The 26289-nt window shown below is 38.9% G+C and overlaps 1 protein-coding gene and 1 long non-coding RNA gene across 14 annotated transcripts in view; one reads left to right on the forward strand and one right to left on the reverse strand.

Moving 5' to 3' along the window:
• The window catches only part of Lingo2 (leucine rich repeat and Ig domain containing 2), a 1228899-nt gene that overhangs the window by 1157713 nt on the left and 44897 nt on the right, over positions 1-26289 (forward strand). The gene's annotated exons all lie outside the window — the stretch shown is intronic.
• Positions 2689-26289, reverse strand: part of LOC115030875 (uncharacterized) — a 33247-nt gene continuing 9646 nt past the window's right edge. Inside the window, exons 3-5 of the long non-coding RNA XR_003836457.2 lie at positions 13792-13862; positions 8149-8280; positions 2689-4326 (exon numbers count right to left, since the gene is read on the reverse strand). This is a non-coding gene — a long non-coding RNA (uncharacterized LOC115030875). The remainder of the gene's footprint in view (positions 4327-8148; positions 8281-13791; positions 13863-26289) is intronic.

Genomic DNA, 26289 nt, shown 5'->3' on the forward strand with positions numbered 1-26289 from the left:
TACAAGTAATTTTACAGTTCTACAAAGTTTCATCTTCTTCTCAAGGGCTGAATATGAGCTATATACATTATTTTAATCCCAAGCCATTCGTAAAAGCAGTCTCCCACACCAGTTTTCTTTTCATAGCTTCTCTCTGTTTGATCTCTGGCAATCTTAGGCAAAGATTTCTTTTTTTTTTTTTTCCATTTTTAATCCTCAGAAGGTCTGAGTTCTCTGTGGCCTTTCGTCCATTTAAAGCTGACTTTGTGATTGTGTTTCAATTTTGCATTCAGAGTTCCTTGTTTTGATTGATAAATGTTTGTGAGAAGTATAATCTCCCCCTGTGCTTTTCATTCTTTTCTCGGTGAAGGAGCTTTGCCTGGGTAGCCAGGCTGTCTGATAACACTGAGAATAAATCTTAACATCTCTGCCCTATGATAAACCAAGACTTCAGCCCTTCTTTTTACCCCAGTGATAATTGCTTATCAGTACATACAGCTCTACTCATAGGCTTCTGATGCCACAGGGGTTTATATCTCTGGGAAGATAGGCAGGAAGTGCCATTCCCGAATCCATTAATAGCTTTAATACAGGCCAGAAAAGGAATGAATACTGGGCCAGGTTTGCTATCTCAAAATGAGAAGGCCATCTCTGCATTTTGAGATGCTTTTTTTTGTTTGTTTGTTTTACTTTGTCTTTCTTTCCTCTGGCCTTAACTTGGCTACCCTGGAAGAAGCAGTTTGTAAAGTGCATTGTTCCAAAGCTGAAAAAAAAAAAAACCAAAAAGTTGTATTTTAAAAATATGTCCAATTTGCTGTCATTTTTACTTCCCTCAGGGACTACAACTGAACAGGATCTCAGGATGAAACCGTTCCCACGTACACTCGCCAAATAAACAAGCCCTTGGTCCAGCAGTCCACACTAGGGAATGGCTACATTGTTTAAAAAGAAACAAAGGAAAAAAACTTACAAATAGAGAAAAAAAAGATGGAATTTCTAAACCCCAAAAGGCAGGGAGGGTATGTAATTGTGCACCACATGCTAGGATAAGTGCAGATTAGAAATAAACAATGGAAAGAAAGGGGACAGGAACAGAATTGTAAAGAGAAGAAACACAGGAGACCTGAGAAAATATTTAAATCCTGTTTCCTTTATCCTCTAATTAGCTCAGAGGAATTGAAAAACACAGACATGTTGATTCTGTCCAGTGACCAAGACCAAGAGTGTGGTTAACAAGTCAGCTGTGGATGAAGCTTCCAAAACATCCATGAAGAGTGGATAGTACCCAACATGACCATCAGACTTAGGACCCCACGTTTTGGTGAACTCAGCCCATCACACCCCCTGGGAAATAGGGCATTTATCCAGTTGGCAATCAAGTGTGTTGTCTGGAAAACCGGTTGGCATTTCCCTTTTTCCAGTGACGAAAACAATAACGTGCTGCTTTCAGAGATACTGTTTAATTAAGCACACCGTGGAAATTCCCTCTTCCATGGTGAAGGCAGTCCAACCTCAAGTGTCTTAAAAGTGCCATCTTGTAACTGTAGCTGGAACTTCTGGGTGGATTTTAAACTAAGGTCAGATAAAAACGCAAACCCATTTCTGCAGTAAATTCCCATCGCATAGAAATCTGCCACGCCAACACAGAGATGGTTGTGGTGGACCCTAACCGAGAGTTTTCATCTCTACCAATATCTCTACTTGGTATCTGCTTTGAATTCTGATAAATCACCTCTCTTGTCTCAAAACCCAGCTCAAATTCTGCTTTTTCTTGGACTTCATTGAATTATTCAGATACAAAAGTTTGTATCTGCAGTATCCTATACTCTAGGGATGAAGCAGTTGATAATCAGGCCGCATCTCTCTCATGGTTTTTACCGACTACAAGAAAGATGTGTATTAATCAGATAGTCACATACACATACGATTATAGACCTGTGATGGAGTGGTTCCTGGGCTACCTGGACAAATGCAGAGTTCTTTTCCGAGTTAAACATGATAGAATAGATGTTCTCCCTGCTGTGAACAAATGTATGATCTCAGAGAAAATGCAAACCAATACACAGAATACAAAAGTTCCTATGTTCAAAATCCTCCTGAGTCAGAAATTAGATACATAGTAAAACAATTTAACCACCAACTGAGGTGCCAGTCATTCAGGATAACTGAGCTGAAAGACAAACAAAACAAAACAAGAACGCTGATAACTTTTGAAACTCTTAGTGCGGGAATTAAGCCAACACAGCCAAGGGCTAGTGAACTAAATGACTCACGTTCTGTTTAAGGTAACCAGGAAGACTGCATTTTAAAACTGAGACCATTTCAAGGAGGTTTTGGTGAGTACATTATTTTCTGCAATGCTGTGACAGGCTGTGAGAGAAAACGAATCAGATAAAAATCCTCACCTGTGTGTAACTAATATCTGTAGTCTATTTGTTTAATGTATTAAATTTATGCCAGGCATGGTGGCTCGTGCCTTTAATCGTAGCACCCATGGGGCAGACGCAGGCAGATTTCTGTGAGTTCAACATCAGCCTGGTCTAAACAGTAAGTTACAGTATAGCCAGAGCTACATAGCACAACCCTGTCTCAACAAACAAACAAAGAATTAAACTTAAACACAACGAAATTTATTCTTTAGTTGTTAATTACAGGAAATAGGGAAAGCACAAATAAATCATGTTTGCTCCTCTGTGTTAGGAACATCCCACAATGGGAAGGGATTAATTCCTGCTAGGAAGGATTAAGAAAATACCTAAAGCAGAAGGCTGAAAATCAAAAAGCTAGACAGCACGGAGCTAAGGATTCAGCTGTCTCAAGGGGAACAGCGTACAGTTGTAGGGCTCATTCTGAAGGCTAGCTCAGTTATTTCATTGTTCTAAAACAAAAAAACATGTTACCCATGGGGTACATAATCCATTCAGTGGCTCAACTTCATTTCTTGTTCAAATGATTAATTTTTTAAAAAGCCTCTCAAAACTAGCTACGTTTGCCTTTCCTCGGCAGCAGTGCAAGTGTTCAAACGAGGAATTTCATTTTCAAAGGAAAAATATGACTACTTTTTACATACTTGTATCTCTGTGAACATTGACTTTGTCTGCAGAGTCCATCATGGGTCAGAAAGCCAAGTTGCCAAATATGCAGATACTTACCATGTACAATAGAATCAGATGTGGATGCAGGAGTACAGAACATCGGGATTTTAGCTACTATAGAGACATAATTTGGTGCCCACAATGTGAAGCACGTGTACAAGTGAAATCTTTTCCAAAACAAAGAGGAGTCTGATTCATTTCTCCATTTTAGAGAAGGTCCTTCAACATAATCATAGGAAATAGTAGAAAAAATGAGTGAATTGCTACAATTTGAACAGTATCTTTCTCTGTTATGCCTTCTAATTTAGAGCTACTTGCTAGTGGATAAATGTCATAGGTATGGATTTGCTGATCTTATACGACAGTAAAAAATCTGAATCTGATTTCTATTAAATATTAAGAAATGACGTTCTGTTAACTGTCTGACTCTTGTTATGAACACACACACACACCCTGAAGACCTGAGGAAGAAAGAGTCTCAGCCAGAGGGAAGAGAGAGAATTTATATCTGCTTCTCAATGCTGACTTCAGGCTGGCCAAAGACAGCCATGTTTTAAAAGCTGCCTACACTATGAGATCCTGAGAGTCATTTTTCTGTTTCTGGGAGTCATGTTGGGAAGACTCATTTTGTAAGCACCTGATTTGATTGACTGAGCTAACTGGCTGCACTCAGCTCTGTGATTTGCAAAAACACCGAGTTCCCTACTCGAAGCTGAATGATCCTCTTGCTGTAGGGCACCTTTTATGAACTTCATTGACAGACTGCATGCTAAACTTTAATTTTACCCCTGTGGTCAGGTCCCAACCATTTCTCTTCCTGTGTCTGAGCATTTATCTATTAACAAGATTTAGGTGGAGTCTTGTCATCTCTTGCAGGTGGTTTCTGAGAACAGCACAGAAGTTGAAGGCGTCTCAAATGTTCTTTCATAGATCTAGACCATGAGCCCCGCAACAATGACTGATGTTGTTGCTGCCCATTTGAACTTGGGAGGCAGGTTTATGTTGACACACCTGTTCTTCTCATAGCTGCTTTCTCTTCTCTGCTCGATGCTGTTTCTGCTTTAAAAAAATAATCCTTCTGGGTTCTGGAGACATGGCTCAGCAGATGAAAGTGGGTTGTTTGTTTGTTTGTTTGTTTGTTTTCTTTTTTTTTTTCTTGCAAGGGACCCAGGTTTGATTCTCAGTACTCACATGGCAGCTCACCACCAACTGTAACTTGAGTTCCAAGGAATCTAGTGTCTTCTCATGACCCCTGTGGGCACAAAGCATGCAGAAAGGTACAGACAAATAGGCAGGCAAAACGTTCACACATATAACATAAAATGAACTTTTAAAAATTCCTTTTCAAAGGATACTATCCTATTTTGCCTATATCTGTGGGTGTTTGCAATGACATAGGAAAAGCCATAGATTTAGTTAAAGGAGTTGTGATTTTTAAACTCATGTGTTTGCCACTGCACAGGGTGCTTTGTAACCTTTCTAGGCCTCTGTCTTTTACCTCAGAAGTGAGAAGGTGAACCAGGGAGTGTCTAAGGAAACCTCCTCTGCTCTTCCACAATTTATGATAGTCTCCATGACACCCCTGACTTAGGAATTCTGCAAGTCTCTGACTCTATTAGATCAGTGGCAGTTCAGGACTACCCCGTGGTCCCTGGAATCGTGTAGATGCCCTGGGGTCTTCTGTGGTGTGGTGTGGGAGGAGGGCTCATAAAATTGAGAAGCCAGCTTTAATCAGTATCTCTCACTGTGATCGATTTTAGATATTCCTGAGTACGATTTCATTTGAAGAAAGGATTTTATGAGAGGGAGTTTTGATTATTATTATTTTGGTTAGGTTTGCAAACCTCTGCAATAGATATTAAAACTTCTTTTTAAAATATGTAAATCTATGTTGATGGTGATGATAGATCCCTAACAGATAACCGTAGAAGTAGGAAAAGTGTAATTGCTATGTAATGATCAGTTAATCTAAGTCACTTCTTTAAAGCGATTCGGAATTGTCTGGAGAAGAATATCATCTTTTGTCATTGTTCAACTAAGAATTAAGCTGCCATAGCAGGAAAAGGAGACTAGATACATGGTGAAATGTTTTATATTAAGTTTGTCACTGTGCAGCAGTACAAGGGCAGTCAGTGTACTGTTTATAGAGGGCTCAGGAAAGGGGATAGGTCACAGCTGTTTGCTGTGTGAGTTCTTGACAATTTAAAAAAAAACTAATAACTTTATCAGAATACCCACCCCACACTTAACATTTTTATAAGCCTAACAAATCCAAAGAAGTCAGAATTTCTCTGCACCACTTAGCACCACGTTCAGCATTCTGGGGAGAGATCATAAATGCTGGTCTGATTGAATATGCTATTCAAACCACAGACGAAGTATTTTACTCAATAGAGACAGTCATTTGATAACCACAGCTCCGAGTGAAATCCCTGTGCCTAAAGATGTTTTCAAAGTATCTTTACCAAAAAGAGATAATGAATTTGGGAGTGAGTATTTGGAGGTGACAGAAGGACAGAAATGATGTAGACGCTCATGTATGAAAACCTCAAAAAAAAATTAAGTGTATTCTTTAATCTTTTCTTACAGTGCAGACTTTATCCCCGTCCCGTTCCACCATCGGACTGTTGCACATCACACACCTGCTCCCACCATCTCCAAGAGGATGTCCCCATCTCACCCCCACTCCGCCAGACCTCCCCAATCCCTAGGGCCTCCAGTCTCTCTTCTCTGAGTCCAGACCCAGCAGTCCTCTGCTATATATGTGTTGGGGGCCTCATATCAGCTGGTGTGTGCTGCCTGGTTGGTGACTCAGTGTTGGAGAGATCCCAAGGGTCCATTTAGTTGAGACTGCTGGTCCTCCTCTACTGTTGCCCTCCTCCTCAGCTTCTTCCAGCTTTCCCCCACTGGTTCTGATTTTCAAACCTTCCAGTGAAATAACCGGAAAGAAGGCAGCCTCTAATCTTCCTTTCTCTTCCTCCTGCTGTTCCTCCCGTTAAGACTGTAGATATCACTGTGTGCATCTGTGAAATACTGAGTATCTTCTGAAGCCCTCCCAGGAAAGCTAGCCTCTTTTACAATACTGTTTCAGTAGGAACCCTGTTGCAATTTACAAACACCTGCCGGCAAGCTGATTCTGGCCTGATGCCACTCTTCCGTCTGAGGGCTGCAGCTGCCTCTCAGGGTCTTCTATAATGCTTTCTCCAGTGCTTCTTTAGTGCCTATGTATTATGTGGGTCATCATTCACTCACATCTAGTCTCTTCATTGAGCCTATCCTGTGAAGTTTCTAAAATCAATATCACACTGTTGTTGCATATCTGAGAGAGAGATTTAAGAAAACAATCTAATCGCCGCAGTTCATTCCAAGTGTTGTAGCAATTATTTGACATCATGTACAAACGACCCAATACTGAGTGCAAATAGGATTTTGTTTTTTAAAATCCTTTCTACTCTCTAACAATTGATGGAGCAATTCTATTATAGTTAAGTAACAGCTGAGAGTTCTCAAGTGCTAGATCTCAACATCCACCTCTCTCTCTCTCTCTCTCTCTCTCTCTCTCTCTCTGAATCTGTAGCATTCCTTTAGACAAGCTTCCATTAGACTTACAAATATCTGTTATCACATTCACTGACTTCTCTAATTTTTCAAAGATGGATGGAAGTGCCATCTCAATGGTCATCTCTATCCAGAGGGCAGTGGCTGTCACATAGACATCAGAGGAAATGTGAGCAACAGTAAAGTTACTGCTATAGTCAAAATCCCCGATGACTATCTTTTACCTGCAGCCTATCAGACTTATGGTTATCCCTACAATGTCTGCATGTCCCACCTGTGTTCACACCAAGTTGGGAATTCTGCTTAAGTTGCAAAAGTTTATGGATAACCACAACCATGCAGCTTGTCTGACATTGAGCAACCTGCATCTGCACACGAGACCTATCACTTTCTATTTTTCATCTGAGTCTATCAGCAAGGCATACCTCCATTTTTGTATATGCAGGTCATGCTTTCTGATCAGAGTATAACCAAGTCCGGGAGCACACTGGTGTGGCTTGTTTGGGACTATGTTATAGTTTTTTTTTTTTTTTTAATATTCTCAGTTAAGGACAATCCAAACTTTTAGGTACAGAAACTAATGTGAATGTCTTCCTCTAATACATGTGAATTTAGACCTGATGGGCCTTTTGCCCCATGGTTCTGCATTGAAGGAATTCTGGAATTGGATGCTCTACCAAACTTTTAGCCAGTGTACAATATAAGTGAAATATGGAGAGGGTGTTAATCTGTATTCTCAAATATAACCCTGAATATCTATACAGGAAAAGTTCTATCTTCTAAGGTATTTTGAGCTTAGTGTATTTTTAAAATTATACAGTATGACACAAAAAATCACCCCCAAATTAAAAGAACTAAAGTAACAGTTTTATTCTTATCTCCCTCACTGTCAGTTACAAGCTGAGCATAGCTCTTCCCTCCAGAGCACTCATAGACTTTCAGGCAGAGTGCAGCTCAGACTAGAGCAGTAAGGATTTTCTCACTGGTACTTTGGAAGGTATAGCTAGGCCAGCTGAAGATCAGTCAATGGTGTCTCCATGAAGCTTTTAAACATGGCTGTCTCCATCTTCCCATATAGCTCATGGGCTCAGAAAAGCTGGACAACTGATATGTGGCTGATTCACTCCCCCAAAGCAAGCATTCCAACAGACTCAAGCGAAGCTGGAAGGTGTCAGACGATATGACCAGAAGTTCACCGTGCCACCTTCTCAGTGTCCTATTGGCCAAAGCAGCCACAGGCCACAGTATATAGAGTAAAAGGAGAGAATGAGCATAAGCTCTTTTCAAGTGTGGGATGCCCTATGTATCTTAAGGGTAACCTTAAAAAATTAATTTAATTAGTAAGCATCACATTGGAGAAAGCTGCCATACTAAAATCAAGTAAGCTTATTGCAAAAATTGGCACACCATAATTTTCAAAATAGTGGTATCCCATTAATGCTTATCAAAAAATCAAAAACAAAAACAAATAAACAAACAAAAAAATCCCAGCCTCGTTCCCTTCCAGGACATATACCTATGAAGATCCACTTTGAGAAAGATGCCAGTTGTTCCACAGGAGGCACTTTGAGAATGCAGTCATTCTAGCTGGTGCAGCAAAAGGACTGCATTAAGGTAGGAGCATCGGGCTTTTGTAAAGCCATTAGACCTAGAAGAAAGAACAAACCAGTGACTTCCTGGTAGCCCTCCATCAAGGCAAAGGGGGTACCTTGTCACAAAGATATCTCTCTCCTTTGCGACTAAATCCAAGTTGGCTTAATTGGCTTAATTTCAGTTGAGACTGTAAAATCATTAAAGCAGGTGGCCTGGTGTGTAACTATAACATGTACAAAATAAAACTTTCTCTTTGTAGTCAATTAAATCTAGAATTAAAGCCTAAGAAGGAAAAATACTTAGTGCTTACTAAAAATTTGTATCAGACACAGAATTCTGAGGCCAAGCAACAAAGTTCTGGTTAAGGTTGAACAGACGTGACAAACTAAGTTAGGATTCCAATTCATCTAGACTCATGTATCAGACTTTCTAATATCTCTCTGTCTCTCTGTCTCTCTGCTTCCTCTCTGTCTCTCTCTCTCTGTCTCTCTGTCTCTCTCTCTCTCTGTATCTCTGTATCTCTCTCTCTCTCTCTCTCTCTCTCTCTCTCTCTCTCTCTCTCTCTCTCACACACACACACACACACACACACACACACACACAAAATCTCAAATGCTTAATGACCTGGAATATTTAGCTAAAAGTGAATGCCATCATGCCCAAGCTGGAGTTTGCTTAATTCTACAAAGAACAGATTGACCCTTTGTCATCACATAAATGCATAGCTAATGTCTTTACGATTACTACAGTGGTGCAAATGCAGAAATTAGCCTTGATCCTTGGTAGCCTCTGTGTTTGGTCAAGCTATAGATGTTATAGAATGCTTGGACTTTGATTAAATTTGATATGAAACTAGCAAGAACCATTAGAAGTAACTGATGATTTTTCCAGAAATTTCACTGAATGTGTACATGTGAATATGAATCCTCTTTAGAAGGTTAAAATTAAATTTGATGTACAATAGGTTCCTTGAGAATTCTGTCAGCCAAAGCAAGAAGCAACATCTAAGGTGTGCATGAGTGCCCTCTCTCTGTCTCTGTCTCTGTCTCTGTCTGTCTCTATCTCTGTGTCTCTGTCTCTGTCTCTCTCTTTCTCTCTCTCTCTATCGTGTGTGTGTGTGTGTATGTATGTATGTATAAATATCAACCTCCTTAGTAGAAAACATTTTTCAGTTCTTGCTATATTTTGACCAGTACATAAGATATTGAAAGGTAAAAGACAAAACAACATCACTTCACTATGGAATTTGTCACTACATCCAGCACATGTAAAGATCTAGCTCTAATAAGAAGCTGGTTATTAACCTACTGTAGAGAATCGTTCACTAGGAAACCAGGACATGGGGAGGAACATCTGTTGAGTATACATTGTTGATAAGATTTATTGTGAGAGAAACTCTATATGGACTTTTTTTTTTTTTTTTTTTTTTTTTGGTTTTTCGAGACAGGGTTTCTCTGTATAGCCCTGGCTGTCCTGGAACTCACTCTGTACACCAGGCTGGCCTCAAACTCAGAAATCCACCTGCCTCTACCTCTCAAGTGCTGGGATTAAAGGCATGTGCCACCACAGCCCGGCTTCTATATGGACTTTTAATGATAAATAGAATTTGAAAAATAATAAAGAGATTGATATTGAGTTCATTGTTGCTTATGGAAAAGCAATAACACTATTATAATAATCCATAATCATACCTCAAAAGCTCTCTTCTTAAAAAATTAAGAACTAATTTCTCAATCTAAGATAGCTGTGAAGTGGCACTGGAAAAAACTGAATACAGTCAGTAAATATAGGACATCCAAAGGATCCTAAATTCAATAGTAATCCAAACCTTAACCTCTCACCCAATGATCCTTTTCCTTTTATTATTAACAAGTGGTTGTGCTGCTTTCCCGGAAACTTATTGATTATAAATTGGCTTCCTTCCTAGTAACAACACATTGCAGTTAGGATTGTTCTCCCATGCGACCATAGCAATCCATCTGCTACTGAATTTCAAGCGACTGTTCATAGAAAACCCAACGCTTTGTTTTGTGCCTCTTCTTATTTTGGCAAGATCCACTTTAAAATGTGAGGCTCCCTAGCATAACTGTCCTCTGAGAGGCTCAACACAGCAGCTGATCAAAATAAATGCAAAGACCCAAAGCCAAACATTAGACAGAGCTTGGGAGGCCTTCCTTGTGGAGGAGTTGGAGGACGGATTGAGGAACCCAGAGGGAATAGAGACTCTACAAGAAGACTATCCGAGTCAACTAACCTGGACCCTTAGGGTTTTCTAGAGACTGAACCACCAGCTAAAGAACAAACAAGGGGTAGATGTATGCATATGTGAAACAGATGTGCAGCTCAGTCTTCATGTGAGCCATCTAAAAACTGGAGTCTGGGCTTACCCTAACCCTACCTGTGTACCCTGTTAACCTAACTGGTCTGCCTGTCTAGCCTCAGTGAGAGAGGATGAGCCTAGCCTTGCAGTGTGACTTGAGTTGCCAGGGCTGATTGGTACTCAAGGGGGGGCAGGGTACCTCCTACATCTCAAAGAAGAAGGGGAGGGGAGGGGGAGCAGCTGTGTGACAGGAGAGAGAGGGCTGTGATTGGGATGTAAAGTGAATAAGTAAATAAATGAATGGAAAAAAGAAAAAAATAGAGTTTTGACTCCAGAATGAAACAGTAATTCAACCTCAGAAAAAGACAGACAGACAGACCACCTCCATGCAAGGCTCACTTTATATAGTTAAGGTTCCTTCATCAGATTTTTCTTTTATTATAAAAGAAGATACAGCAAAACACAAAGCCAGAAATCTTCCACCTAATGTAAAAGTTTCAACGTTCATAGAGTATCTATAATATATAAATATACAGATATGTGAATACATTTGTGAATGTACAAATGATACCTTGAGCCAGCATATCATAAATTTTATAGCCATCAATTTTCTGAAATTCCAATGCTTTTAATCAATCTATTTGCCTCTCTTAGGATAAGTACTCAAACATTCGAAAATAAAAGGATTTAAGAGACTAACCAAAGTGAAAGTACCTTTAGTCATAGTGAGTGAAAGACCAGAGTGGATTTTCAGACAAGATTCATCAAATTGCTGGTGAGTTATTGGGGCCACAGCCTACTGTGTTATCATTAACACATTTGTCCATAACTTGACAGAAACAGAAAAGTAAAAGAAATCAATCTGAATACCCAGGGCCAGAGTTTGTAGAGGCAGGGTGTGGGTTTAGCAGAGACAGAAGTGAAAATGAGTGTGTGATTTGGGTGACAACTGGAACCTGGTAGAAATTGAGGAGCATGTGGAAGAAAAGGATGAGGATAACGTTTCTAAATGGAAGACAGTTCAGCTCAATACTGAGGCAGAGTTAAAATGTATATTTTAATATGACTGCCCAGGCTTTTCAAATAAGGCAAATGTGTACCCTGACTTCTTTCTCACTTGTCCTATAAGATGCTGTTCTGTCCCTAAGAGTCGTATGTGGTGAGTAACACTGTTGCTGGACATGGCATTTGGTCCTTGTATTTGCATAATCAATATTTTAGTTATATTTCTGTGTTTGGTTGCCCCTGGCACTGCCTGCGCCTCCTTGCTGACCTTATCCTTTCAATGGGCAACCGGCTCCATCATTCTAAAAATAAAACCATGCTGACACCTGGTCTCCAACGGGCCTTAGAGAGCTGTGCTGCTGGATGCTTTCCATGGGCAATATAAATTAAGAAAGCCTACCACCTGGCCTCTGGCAGGCCTTAGAGAACTGTGCTAATTATGGTTGCCAGTAAACAGTGCAAATAAGACCGTGAACTCTGTTTTGATTTGTCATCTGAACAGATCTTGAGGGCTTATGGGGTAACCTTAGGATGTCACCGCGTATATTTGTTTGCTCTGAGGTAAAAGGATCAAGGCTACAAGTGAATTGTGTCAGAGAGGAGAATTATATTCTCTAAGCTCTTCAGATGAAGCTGTAGACAGCCTCAGTAACCCACTTCAACACAAAGAAAATTTTGTCTTGCTATTGTTGTTCATTAAACTTAACTAGATTCTTTATTTAGTCCTGTGACTACTGAAAAATCAGGACTTTAGGTAAGAAAGATTTCAAAAAAATACCTTGAATTATCTTCTATTACTTTTTAAAAGGTCTTTCTCTGTCACTGTCTCTCTTTCTCTATCTATATCTCTCTCCTCTTCCTCTCTCTTCCTCTGAATGCAGTGTGTGTGTGTGTCAGTGTGTGTGTGTGTGTGTGTGTGTGTGTTCGTGTACAAAAGTCAGAAGACAGTATCATTTCTATCAAAGTTTTTGTTATGGGCAATCACATGATTTCTGGCTTGTTATGTGAGTGTTGGATTCAAATTCTGGTCCTTATCATTATCCAGCAAATACTCTTAAATATTGAGATATTTCTCCTTCCTTTTATTTTTGATACCTCCATCTTCAGAGCCATACTCCCCTTTTTATTGGCTTGTATGTACAGCATGAGCTTTCTCTATGATGACTCCAACATGCTGGGTTGCAATTAGTAAGAAGTGAACTAATAGGAGTTGCCTAATAAATGGAAAGTGACTTCTTTCACAACAGCACTCCCTGACTTCTTCAGCAGAACAAATTTTGACACTGTAGGGAAATCCAGAGCCCTGCAGCAGAGTCAGTGTGGGAATCCTATTGCCTTGTCTCTTAACTCATTTCTCACATGCAAAATACTTGATGAACATTTAGCAGAGATAATAGCACATTAGAATGTTTATGATCATTCAGACCTGGGTTTCAATTCTGACCTTCTACTGCTATCTTTATAAGACTGGCCCAATAGTCCACGGCTGAAGACCTTAAAGCACAAGGACGATACTCCTTTCTCTCCTTTCTATGGCCTCACTGTGACAATATACATTAAATGCCTACAATATACATAATGCCTGCAACAGGATAAGCAAATGGTAGTTATTATGAAGTTTTCTTAACATGAAGTTTTGGCTTTAACTGTATTGATTGACCATTTTCTATGTGCATATTGGGATAGAGGCTCTAGTAAGTAAAGTTCTCTAACAAGTAAGAAAATGGGGAGGCAGGGACTTGAGACATGATTCTTTGCACAGGACTGAAGCACTGCTACAGTCTCTTGTGTGTGTCATTACTTACCTGCTTATATCTGCTTCTAAATGGCACCATGATGATTTCAAAAGTTGACTGCCCCTTTCCTTTTTTGTCATTAACTCCACCTCTCCCCTTCAACCCTTGTGCCCTCACTGTAGGATGTTCCAAAGGCTGGTGATTGTTTAGTTCTAGCCAAGACGTGGTGGGTTCAATGCCAAGATGTGCACATAATTCTACTTCCAAACTCTTTCTTCAGAGTCTTGCCCTCTACCTCCTGGAAAAACATACCTTTCCATCCAACCCTTTCTCAAAGGAATTCCCAGAGATAAAATTCCATCTCTTCTGCTTGGGAACATGGTCATAAAGTGTGAATGAAACGCCCTCAGGACCATCAAATCAGAAAGACAAAAGAACAAGTTGATTCTGATTTTATCAACAGTTCTTCCGATGTGACCTTCACTTTCCTGAAGGATGCTTTTACCTGACACAGCCCACCTGTCTTGCTTCCACTGTGTAGATGACTCCAAAAATTCTGGATAGGCTGAACTCACTCTGCCAAGATAGTAATAAGAATAATCTTGAGAAATAATAATGCAAATTAATTTAAATCAATAAGTATTTACCATTTGAGTATATGACTTGCATTGTGCTAAAACATTTTCTTATGTTTTACCAGTATCAAGACTACTCCTGAGAGCTTGTAATTATTGCTCTCAAGTCACAGATGAGTACAAGATGTCTCAGGAAGTTGGTGCAATTAATTTACTGAAAGACGTACAACTAACCATTCACAATAGAGTAAAGATCAACAGTTTGCTGAGTCCAAATGTAGTTTCTTATCTATGTATGAGGAAGAAGAAGAATTATGTGTAGTATTACCTTTTATGCTGGATGTACAGTGTGAATTCTGTTTAATGGACTGCCATATTGTGAAATGTTACTTCTGAAGACACAAATCCAAATTTGTATTACTAGTTTCCGCTAAGATAATTATGTGTATACCAAATAAGGATGTGCCAGGGGAACCTAGAGCAGTCATGTAATTTATTCATTAAAGATTGTTTCTAGACAACACCCATGTAGTACTACTCTATTTGTAACCACTTTGCTATTCAATTAAATAATTAGAAATAACCATATACATTATATATTTAGGGTCAGCATTTGGATAAGAGTCCTGTTGGAATACCATTTGACTGACTCAATTGTAGCACATCAAAGCAGATTTGGAACCCCAAAGGAGAAGTAGAAAACCCCATTCCTGCCACATATACTTCACGAAAAAGGTGAATGCATTGATCTCCACTGCACAAACCCAAGAGCTAGCAATTCAAAAGTTCTTCTTCCACAATTAGAAAAATCAAAGCAGTTTTGTTGTTTTGTTTTGTGTATATATTAAAATGATTATTTATTCTTATTTTATCTATGTGAGTATTTTGCACACCTATATGTGATACACCACATGTGGACAGTAGCTACAGAGACCAAAAGTAGGGCAACCTTGGGAGTAGGGTTGCAGACCAACATGAGCTGCCATGTGAGTGCTTAGAAATAAACCCAGGTCCTCTACAAGAGCAGCCAGTACACTTACCAAATGAACCATATGTCCAGGGTATGACCTCCATGTATTTTTTATCATGTCTCATCTATTAAAGTTAAATAACACAGATTCAATTTTATTACTTGTAATCAGAAATGTTTAAGGCAGTTCACTCCCAGCTGTTTAGAGCATGTATCTGATAATTAAATACTACAATTCTTCTATCCTCCAGGAATCTTTCTATGACAATTACAACTTAGTGACCTTGAACCAGTGATTTAACTAGTTCTCTATTTATAAAATGATAATAAGAATTACATAACTATAGAAGGTACACTGGTTGGTGCACAGTAAATCTCAGTTAATGCCCATCCCCTTTCTCTATTCTGCTTATAAAAATGTAAAGTGCTAATTGGCAAGAGAAAACTAAGACTTCTGCTTCTAATGTAGGAGCACAGGAAGCAAATTCAACATTTTGCTGTATCCTTTCATAGAATTCCATCTCCTTAGTTCAGCAAAGAACGGCACTCGTTCCTCCCAGGTCCAGAGTAAGTATCTGTTGATGGGTAGTTCCAAGTGCCAGGAGTCATGATAATTAAAGGATAGTGTGTTTCCTTTCTAACTTAGAGTTTGAAGGAAGCTTTAGAAGGCAATACTTAACAAGATGACATTCATCACTGGAATCTCTAGCAGATTTTAGCCAGTTGCACTTCAGCTCAAAGCTTACCTGCTTTAACTTAGTTGGTTCAACATAAGAGAGGTGCTTAAAAGACCACAGGAAGTGTCTCACAACAAATAAAATTAATTTAGTAGTTGCAAGGCTCATCAAAAACCTATGGCTCCCATGGAGCAACTTCAAAATGATATGTTATTTGTATTACTAATAATTTCAAAGCAGCTAAAAATAGCAAAAGCTAGCATTATTCAGTATTATGAAATAGGAAGAAAAGTACAAAAACTAAGTCCATTGGGTTCTTTGCAACCCACTGTTTTATATAACATAGCTTCCTTTCTTCAAAGTTGCTGCTTTTGCTTCTCCCAGGTGCTCTGCCACATCTCCATCCCTCTCCCTTTGATATTTCTTTCACAAAACTGTGTCCAAGACTATACCCATTTTATGAGGCCAAGACTCTGATGTAGATGCTACCAAAAACCCTCTGGTGGAAGAGCAGAGAAAACTGGAAATTTAAAAACTAACAGCTATTATTCTGACATAGTTTGGCCCACACAAAATAAACAAAACCAAAGTAGGTATGAGTTATAAAATGAATAGTGAGGTCTGGTCACTGAGATGTATGAATAAAAATAATTTCACCATCCTATTTCTTCCTTAACCATTTTTACTGTTATAGAAATCAAGGCACCTCTTAGTAAAGTGGTGTAACATCTCACTGCTAGTGGGCAAGCTGGAGAGCACCTAGAACTTGTCAGTTATGTCTTTATATGATTTTCTGTCTCTGGTACCTTCTTGAGAGGGCAATCAGCAGAAAGTAGGAAAGGAGGCATTCATGACTTTTTATGGATGGTTAACTTGTGATGGGAATTTCTGAATCCACCACTGATGCACAGTGGCCTCTCCTACTTGCTATCTCACTTTCTCATGTAGGTCCCACCTACCTCAAACAATTAATATATTCTCTCCTCTGTGTACTTAGAGTTTATAACAAAAGCCATATCATCTAATCCCATTGGCATCAAATTTGGCATTTGATTTTCATTGTATTTACTCATTATGTATATCATGCAGACATAAGGACAATTTAATAAGGATATTTACATACAATTTTATGTTGTCTGTCATACCTTGTACATTGAACATATGCTTATCAATACTCCTAGCACTTTCCTTTCTCATCCTTTCCTTCCCCTTTCCTCTAGACTATTTTGATTCTAACTTTATTTAATGTATACATGGTTTTATGTCTCTGTATAAATCTAAAATCTCCATATGTAAGAAAGCATATGATATTTATTTCTAAGACTAGCTTAATTCACATAACATTGTCATTTCCAGTTGCATCCATCTTTCTGCAAGTGAAATAACTTCAGCCTTATGCATAGATTTATATTATGGGATTATGCACATGTTATATATAATATATACTACACCATATACATATGGACCATATTTTCTTTATCGATTCTTTTGTTGTTGTGTACTTAGTTTAGTTCAATAATTTAGCTATTGTCAATAGTGCCGCAATAAAATTGATGTTCAAGTGTATCTGTCATATGATGACTTAAACTTCTTCAGGTAAATTCCTAGGCATAATATAGGTGAGTCATAGAGCCATTTTTGGTTTTGTGGAAAAGGTTTGTATTAATTTCTAGAGTGGCTGGAATAGCTTTATCTCTGTGGTTCCTTTTTATCCATATCCCTACCAGCATGTTTTGTTTTGTTTTTTTAAAAAATTCGATCCTGATTGAGGGGAGATAAAATAGCCCAGTAGCTTTGATTTGCATTTCTCTAGTGAGGGAAGATATTTGGGGGAGGGTAGTGGTGATTCGCATTTCATTAGCCCTTTTATTGAATGGTTTACTTGGTTTCTTAGGTTTTTTTTTTTTAACTTTCCTGCACATTCTAGATATTAACACTGTCAGATGTTCTTCATTCTCACCGTTTTTTTTCTGTATTCCATAGACTCTCTTTAGTCAATCTCTCCACTTTCTTAAATATTTTCTTGTTGTATGTAGGCATTTTATTTTAATAGTGACCCATTTGTTGACTGCTGTCATTAGTATTTGAACTACTGATGCCCTATTGAGCAAGTCCTCGCCTATGCTTATATCACGAAGTGGTTTTGTTACCCTTTCTTTCAACTTCCGGGTTTCATGTCTTATGCTAAGGTGTTTGATAAATTTGGGGTTGATTTTTGTACAGGATAAAAGATAGTGATCTAGCTTCATTCTGTGACACATGGGCATCAAGGTTCATTTGATCTCTGATGTCAGTTTGGACAACTATGTCAAAAGCCATGTTGTTATAGCTGCATGGGTTTATTATAATATTTGGATCCTCTATTCCTTTTATCTATTCCTTTGTCACTGTTTTGTTCTAGTCTCTGTACTATTTATTAACAGGCTCTGGTGTGCTGGTATCTATATGGATTTTCTTGTTCTTAGGATAGTTTTTCTTATCTTGGGACCTCTTTTCTTCCATATGAATTTTTGGATGATTCATTCAGATCCCTCAGCATTAACACCACCACTTTATTGTTTCTTAGCTATGTAAACCAAATAAAGCAAGTTGCTTAGCATTTATGTACCTTGCAGTCCAATTTGCAAGATGAGAGGAAGACAGGATTGTTAGAGGATTAGAGTGAATGAAAGTAAAGTTCTTAGAACAAATCCTTGCATGCAGAAAACACAGTATTCAACGTTGTGTGCTCCTGTGGGCCTGTGCGTTTTCAGAACCCTGAAATGTTTCTCACATTCCTAGAAATTTCTCACACATCAGCCCTTTGACGTACATTCCATTTCCTGTTAACAGAAGAGGAGATTTCCACTGACTGAGATAATAGCATGCAGTATATTCATGAGGAGGAAGAAAGTATGCACCCAACTATTAATGAACAGGGTTCCAGTGTGGAGAGCAGGAACTGACAAGACTCTAACCTCCAGCGTAATCATCATTAAATGCTTCTCATACAAAATCCTCATACTTCAGAAGCCGATTACCACAGGAACCCCTTTGTCCACTGAACATAATGCAGGCTGATATTTAAAATTTCATGAAGGAAGGAGCTAAAATTTTCAGAGGTTCTCAAGATCAAATACGAGATGAGACAGTACCTGCCCAGTCCATAATGCATGGGATGAGGAGTCGTGGCTTTTGAGTTATCTCCCAGTCAATTTTATTGACTAAACCTCAAGCTCTCTAATGAGGTGCATGTTGCTTGGATGCCTAAAATCAGTCTTTGAACCAAATGAGGATACTCTCCAAGCAGAGAGCAGAAAACTTCCAGCTGCTCTTGTCTTTGCAGAGAAACTACTAGAAATCCAGGGATGAAACTGGGTCTCAGAAGGCTTTCAGGTCACATGTGCTAAATCCTATGACTTGACTTGAAGGTGACACAATTGACTTTCTGGCCCTTCACAAACTAGATGGTCAGAGGCCTTGCACTTCGAAGTAGGCAGAACAGCAGTCCCAGGGCCCTTCTGGAGGGGTTCAAACTATTCCTTCGCATAGCTTACAGGGACCTTTTTGTGCCATCCTTTTCATTTATCCTCTCTCATTACCATTCAAAAAAAGTATGAAACAAAACAACCCCCACTCTCCCTCTAGGAAACAGTGTGGGCTTGCAGAAATAACATGAACTTCTAGATAATAAAACAAACAAACACATTTGCTAACTTTGCTTTAAATTTAATTTCATTTTTAAATGAAATTTATCTAAATTTGCTTTACATTCACTATATCACAATGGACAAGTTGTCTGGGTGTTTCTACGTCAAAGTCCTAATCTGTAATTGCAAGTAGCATCCTGAAATATTTCTGGGAAGCAAGGATGAGGTAATATATGAGAAATAGATGCCTTGTGCATAGTATTTACATGTAAATTAATGAGAGATAAGTGGGGCTTTTAAAGATAGTGGAAATTTCTGGAAAAAATAGCATGGATGACTGACTTGTTACTAACAGTTTAGATTGACTGTGATCAATGAATACCCCACTTGTAGTCTACTAATACACAGTCATCAACAAACCCAGAGAAAATCTATCAGTGTTATTTCCTTTCATTAAAGAGCAATATAAATATTGATCAAGTCTTCTAACTGACCTACGGTTTGCTTTCATACATTAAAATGCTGTTCAGCTCTGAGGGGGACACAAATTTTCCAATTACCCTTAGTTCATAATTCATTATGTCACATTAGAAGCTAAACATGAACACACTGTCTTTATTGAGAGAAAGTACCACTTAGGCACTTCTCCAACTGCTTCCTCTCCCCAATACTGCCTGAACCTCATATAAAACCTGTGTAAGGACTAAGATATCTCAGAGAAAACAGTCCCTTACAGCTGAAACTCAAGCCCCTTCATTGAGGGCCAGAAATGAATAATACACCAGCTAATAAAAGGAAATATTAGACTCCAGAACTTAAGGGCTGGAGAAATGCCAAGGCAAGCATATGTTGTTGTATAAAGATAGCTAAATACTTATCATTGGATTAGTGGTGATCACAACCTCAAATTTATTTCCTTTAAAAGTAATGACAGCATATTCTGCACTTGAATTTGGAATAAAATGTGAAACACATGTGTATAAACATATAGACATATATCGTTGTATAACGCTTTCTTCATGTGCCTTTATGTGTCTCAGAGAGGAAGTATCCTTTTGAAGGATTTTTAGATTTACCCAGAAAATATATTGTTAATTAGATATTTTTCTTGCTAGTTCATTGCGAGAGAATGAAATGAATGTCTGGCATAAAAGAGCACACAAATGGAAGCAGATTCCCCGTTTCTGAGCATCCTGCATTGCGAGTCTGATGGCCTTTTTGTTATGCCTCTGCCTTTCTCCATCTGTGTCTCAGAGTGGCTTCACTGCCACACATGCTTTGGTTTATCTTGTCTAAATAGAAACCCACACTGAGTACCTTTACATTTCCATATTCATCAATAGTCTTGCTCTCAACAGAAGTTCAAGCTAAAATGTTTCAATAGCTAAAACCAGAAATAGTTTATGCGCACCTCAGATGCTGTTCCCTGTGTCAATATAAATTAGGACTAGGATCTTGCCTCCCTCGTCCTTAGAAGTGATGACTACCCCTATAAATTCAGATGCTTTGTTTTCAAAGCATAAAATGGCAGTGGCTTTATTTAACCTTAAAGATATAGTTTGATAAATTTATTATAGTATTACATTTCCCTTTGTAAGCCTTTGTCTTTTAATATACAACAACAATTTTCCCTTTCTTTTTGTTTTATTGGATATTTTCTTCATTTACATTTCAAATGTTATCCCCTTTCCAGTTTTCCCTTCCAGAAACGCCCTGTCCCATTCCCCTTCCCCCTGCTTCCATGAGAGTGCTTACCCACCCACCAACTTCCTCCTCCCGGCCCTCGAATTGCCCTAAACTGGGACATTGAGCTTTTACAGGACCAAGGGCCTCTCCTCCTATTGATATCCAATGAGGCCATCCTCTGCTACAAATGCTGTTGGAGCCATGGGTCCCTCCATATGTACACTTTGGTTGGTGGCTTAGTCCCTGGGAGCTATGGAGGGATCTAGTTGTTTGATATTGTTGTTCCTCCTATGGGGCTGCAAACCCCTTCAGCTTCTTCAGTCCTTTCTCTTACTCCTCCATTGGGGACCCTGTGCTCAGTCCAATGTTGTCTGTGAGCCTTTGTATTTGTCAGGCTCTGGCAGAGCCTCTCAGGAGACAGCTATATCAGGCTCCTGTCAGCATGCACTTTTTGGCATCCACAATAGTGTCTGAGTTTGTTGAATGTATATGGAATGGGTCCCCAGGTCTGGCAGTCTCTGGACGGCCTTTCCTTCATACTCTGCTCCATGCTTTGTCCCTGTATTTCCTCTCATGAGTATTTTGTCTCTCTTCTAAGAAAGACTGAAGCATTCACACTTTGGTCTTCCTTCTTTTTGAGCTTCATGTGGTCTGTGAATTATATCTTGGGTATTGAGAGCTTTGGGACTAATATCCACTTATCAGTGAGTGATTACCATGTGTGTTCTTTTGTGATTGGGTTACCTAAAAGTTTTAATTTTTTTCATTGTGTTTCATAAGATACGATTAGTGTAAAATGGCTCTCCGAATTTCAGTGCCATCATAGAAGTGAGCTGAAGGGTAAAAAGCTAGAATCTGATGTAAATATCAATTATCCTAATATAAATATCAGTTATCCTAATGTAAATATCAACTATCCTATTATATGTCTATTTTCAACTCTGGCAGATAGATAATGAGATGACAGTGTTCAACAATATAAAATAAAATGCACAAGATAATTTGGAATAATTAATTGGTAATATTATTTAAAATGGAAAATGTTCTTCTTGCTGGGTTGCCTTCTCTGGCCTCAGTAGGAGAAGATACATGTAGCCTCACAGAGACTTTATATGCCAGGGTGGGGGAATACCCAAGAGGGGACCCACCCTCTTGAAGGAGAAGAAGGGGAGGGGGAAATGAGGAGAGGTTTCTGGGAGGGGTGACTAGGAGGGGGCAGTGAGTGGGATGTAAAGTGAATAAATAAATAAGTAAATATCCATTCTATATATAGTATTAATATCTTTTTATTGCTTAAAAGGGTTATATGTTCATATAATGTGTTTTGATCAAATCTATCCCCATTTCTTACTTTCCAGGCTTTTTTTATGTTCACTACCACTTTTTCTCCCAGCTTAGTACGATCTATATGGGCATAGATATAGGACCATGCACATCTGTAGGAACAGGAAACCAAAGGGACCCCATCTATGCCAAAAAAAAAAAAAAAAAAAAAAAAGCTGATGCTCCTTCCCACAGAGCAACCAGTTGCAAACAGATTCTCTAATAGAGGTGGGACTTTATGAAACTATTCCCCAGCTATGCTGAGATTTTGACTGGCTTGAGCTTGTGCCAGCATTATACATACAGTGTCAGCCCCTGTGAATTCATATGTGCTGTAGTCTAGCTATGTCTGGCAAATATTGTTTCAGAGATGGTCCAATGAACTAGACTGGAGAGCTGAATAAAGGTGGCATGCTTCTATAGTCCCAGACGTATAGAGGTGATGGCTGGAGTACCACTGGAACTCAGGAGTTTGGAGCCAAGCTTCTACTTTACTACATCACCTTTCCATATACATTATTCTTTTAGACAATTAAAATAGGAGGTGTAGATAAGTAGCAGTGAGATTGAAAAAATAAACATAAGAATGTCAAATCCTTGTATGTGAGCAGCTACTAGCCCTGTGCTGATTGACAGAATCCTTATGACCTGGGATGGGCTTCATCCTTGGCTTTAGAAGCTACCTCTAGCCAACAAGTCAGACGATTCTAGTTGGTCCATGCTACAAAGCAGACTTCCAATTTCTTAGCAATTGAATTCACAGGCTTATAATGGATTAACCAACATTCAAATTTCATCTCAACTATTAGCTGGCTGTTAGATTTTGGACGATATAATGTTTGTAAAACGTACACTTCTCTACTAAATGAGATGGTTCTAATTTCAGATCAGACACTATATAATATATAAAATATATAATATATACAAATATATAATTTAATATCATATAAGGTCAGGATTGTTATAGGAGGTGGATATAACATGCTAAAAACAGTACATGAAGCAGTAAGTTCTCAATTAGAGCTGTTGCTCCAATGGTCCAAAAAGCATCAATCACCTTTTTTTATGTTTTTAAGAACAGTTATTTATTTACCTTAAAATTATTCTTTGAGTACTTCATACAAGTACACAATGAAATATAGTCACACCCACCCCTCATTTTCATCTCTAACTCTCCTGAATGACACCCAATACATTCCTCTCCCAACTCTCTCTCTCTCTCTCTCTCTCTCTCTCTCTCTCTCTCTCTCTCTCTCTCTCTCTCTCTCTCTCTCTCTCTCTCTCTCTCTCTCTCTCCTTTTACTAAAACCATTACATTGATCCCCATATGCAGGAGGGTGGAGCCATCTACTGCCTACCAGTGGCTACACATCTTAAAAGAATAATTCTCACTCTTAGTAGCTATAAACTGCTATGAATTCCTCAGTGAGGAATAGGACCTCATGAGCTTCTTCCCTGTCTGTCCATGTTGAAATTTAGGATGGCTTGATCTCGTGCCAATCTTGTGTGAGCATCCATAATTACTATGAGTTCATGAGTGGAACATCCATGTCATTTCAGGCAACTTTCTCCATCTTCCAACTCTGGCATTCTTTCTGCCCCTTTTTCCATAACATTCCCTGTGCATTGGAAGGAGCTTGATAAAGATGTCTCATGGAGGGCTGAGCACTCATGACCATTTGTTCTGATTATTTTAACAACTTACAAATCTCTGCACTCACTGTTGACTCCCTGGAACAATTTTGAGGGCAGTACAACTCTATAGGTATAAATTCTCTACATTTTTTAAATCAATTCTGTAATACTCAGTTTAGGCAAATCTGTGTGAAGAGTTTGCAGAGCTTTCTGGAAGTATCACAGACCTAAGTGCAACATTATAACCTAAAGAAAAATGGAAATCCATCTAGGAAGGCTTTGAATTCATTCACTGTGCTAGAACAGAATACTGTGGGTTGGATAATTGATAATCAATAGAAACATATTTCTCACAAATTCTGGAGAATGAGAAGTCCAGGGTCAAGTCATCAGTAGACTCAATGTTATTCTTCTCTAGAATCTTTCTGTGCCCTAACCTGCTGAAAGGGAAAAACAGATCTCTGTGGTTTCTTTTATATGGATATGAATCCCATTCCTAGGAATTAATCCCAACCTCCTCCCAAAGACTGTGTCCTCAGAGCCCATGTTGAGACTTGGGATTTAACACTTAAATGCTGGCAAGATAGAAATATTGAGTGCACAACCAGACTCCATCTAGAAATAATTCTATATGTTAGAGCATGTGGGTGAAAATGTACCCAATAAGCTGTCAGTCCCCGCAGGCATCTGCTGCTGAATAGAATTGCAGTTCTCATGAAGATGGCTCATTTTGAGCCTTAAAAAGCTTGGCAAGTCTTTAGAATTTCGTATTGAATCAATTCCAAGGGTGACTCTGGACATGAAATGTTCTTACATTTCCCCCCAGGGAGCAAAGGGGCCAATGTACAGGGCACCGACACATTGCAACCATGCCTTACAGGCTTCTTTATTAAAAGTCCTCTCCACTGTCACCAACCATGTATAGGGTACTAAAAGTGTTCAGGCACACACAGAGCCAAACCAAAAGTGGTATTTTCACCAAGATTTACTGAGGCTGGTTTAAAGAGCCTGAATCTAGAGTACACAGTGTGAAGAATCTCTGAATGCCTAGTCGTAGTATCTATTTGATTTTAGGTGTGTTCCTCCCCCATTAAAAGTAAAAGTAATTCTCATTCTTTGGCATATTTGTTTTTCCTGGAAAGCACTGGGCCACCATGAGATTGTCAGATTCTCCTGCAGCTCTGTGACCTAGGCTCCCACATGTTTGGGGAACAGCTCACAAATTGCTTTAAATATTTCACTAATGCAGAAATGAAATATTTAGCATGTGCACAGAGATGTGGCTGCTGTTTATTTGTACTCACACTGCCTTTGTTCCCTCCCCCCCAACAAAGCGTACCTTCGGAGGGTATGCAGGCAACAGCTCTCACAGGAATACTGACATTTGTATTAGACGATTCTATATAGTTTATAATTATTGATACTAATAACTTGGAGCTGTGGTAACCTAGAGAAGCACACATGCAAAAAGTAATAGTCTTTTGGGGAGATGTAAATCCCACTAGAAACACACACACACACACACACACACACACACACACACACACACACACACCACACACACACAAAACCATTAACCAACGCTGTTAGAATTTTATTTCCTTCTAAAATAATAAGTTAGTTATCCAAGTTGTGAATCTTCTTCCCAGCAGTGAATGAACCCTGGCGGTCTGAGAATTTTAATTTCATGTACTCATTGTGAGGAAAGATGTGAAAGTGCCTCATCCCATAATTGTCTCTGTGCTCTGGCTGTTGGCATCTTCTCTCCTTCCTGATCTTCCTCATTTTCAGCTGAGGAGAATGCAAATGTGAAGTCCAGAACTTAACACACTATCTAAGCAGACTTCCATGAATATTGCATAATTATAGAGGGATAGCATCTTATGAATTTTCAGGTATTTGCTTCTGGTTCATCCTTTTCCCATTTGCATAAAAAAATCGATTGAAATGGGAGTTTTTGTTGCTGCCTTAGTGGAGTTATCTCACAGGATTCCTAACAGATATTTATGCTCTTGGAACCAAACTCAGATCAAAACTATATACAGACGGTTCTGCAAAATGCCATGGGAGTGGTCCAGCTCATTGAGGATTCCTGTCACACAAATAGTACTTTCAAGCTAGGCTGACTGCCAGCACAGCTCTCTCTTAAACATAGGGGATGGTATTCACATATGCGCCTTCCTATGCATTAATGAACCACTTTCTTAAAGCTTAATCACTCTAAAGCTAGGGGTGAAATCTTTAAAAAGTTGCCTTTCAGAAGAGTAAGCCCAGAGGTAGACTGGTTCAGAGTATAAAAGTCAGAGCCAGTCTGTTCTAGTGGAGACATGAAGAACAGTCCTAAGAGCTCTGAAAATCAGTTCCCTCATTTAGAAAACAAGATTCTAGCCATACCTCTTCCATGGAGTTGTGAGAAATTAATCTTAGGATGCCTAGAGAGGACCCAGATTTCTTCCTGCAATTTAAGCTATACCGAATATTTTCATTAAGTGGTTTTCTTATGTTAAA

Source organism: Mus caroli, unplaced genomic scaffold (genome assembly GCF_978045245.1).
Source record: "Mus caroli unplaced genomic scaffold, Mus_caroli_1 scaffold_6, whole genome shotgun sequence".
In the NCBI taxonomy this organism is placed as follows: Eukaryota; Metazoa; Chordata; class Mammalia; order Rodentia; family Muridae; genus Mus; species Mus caroli.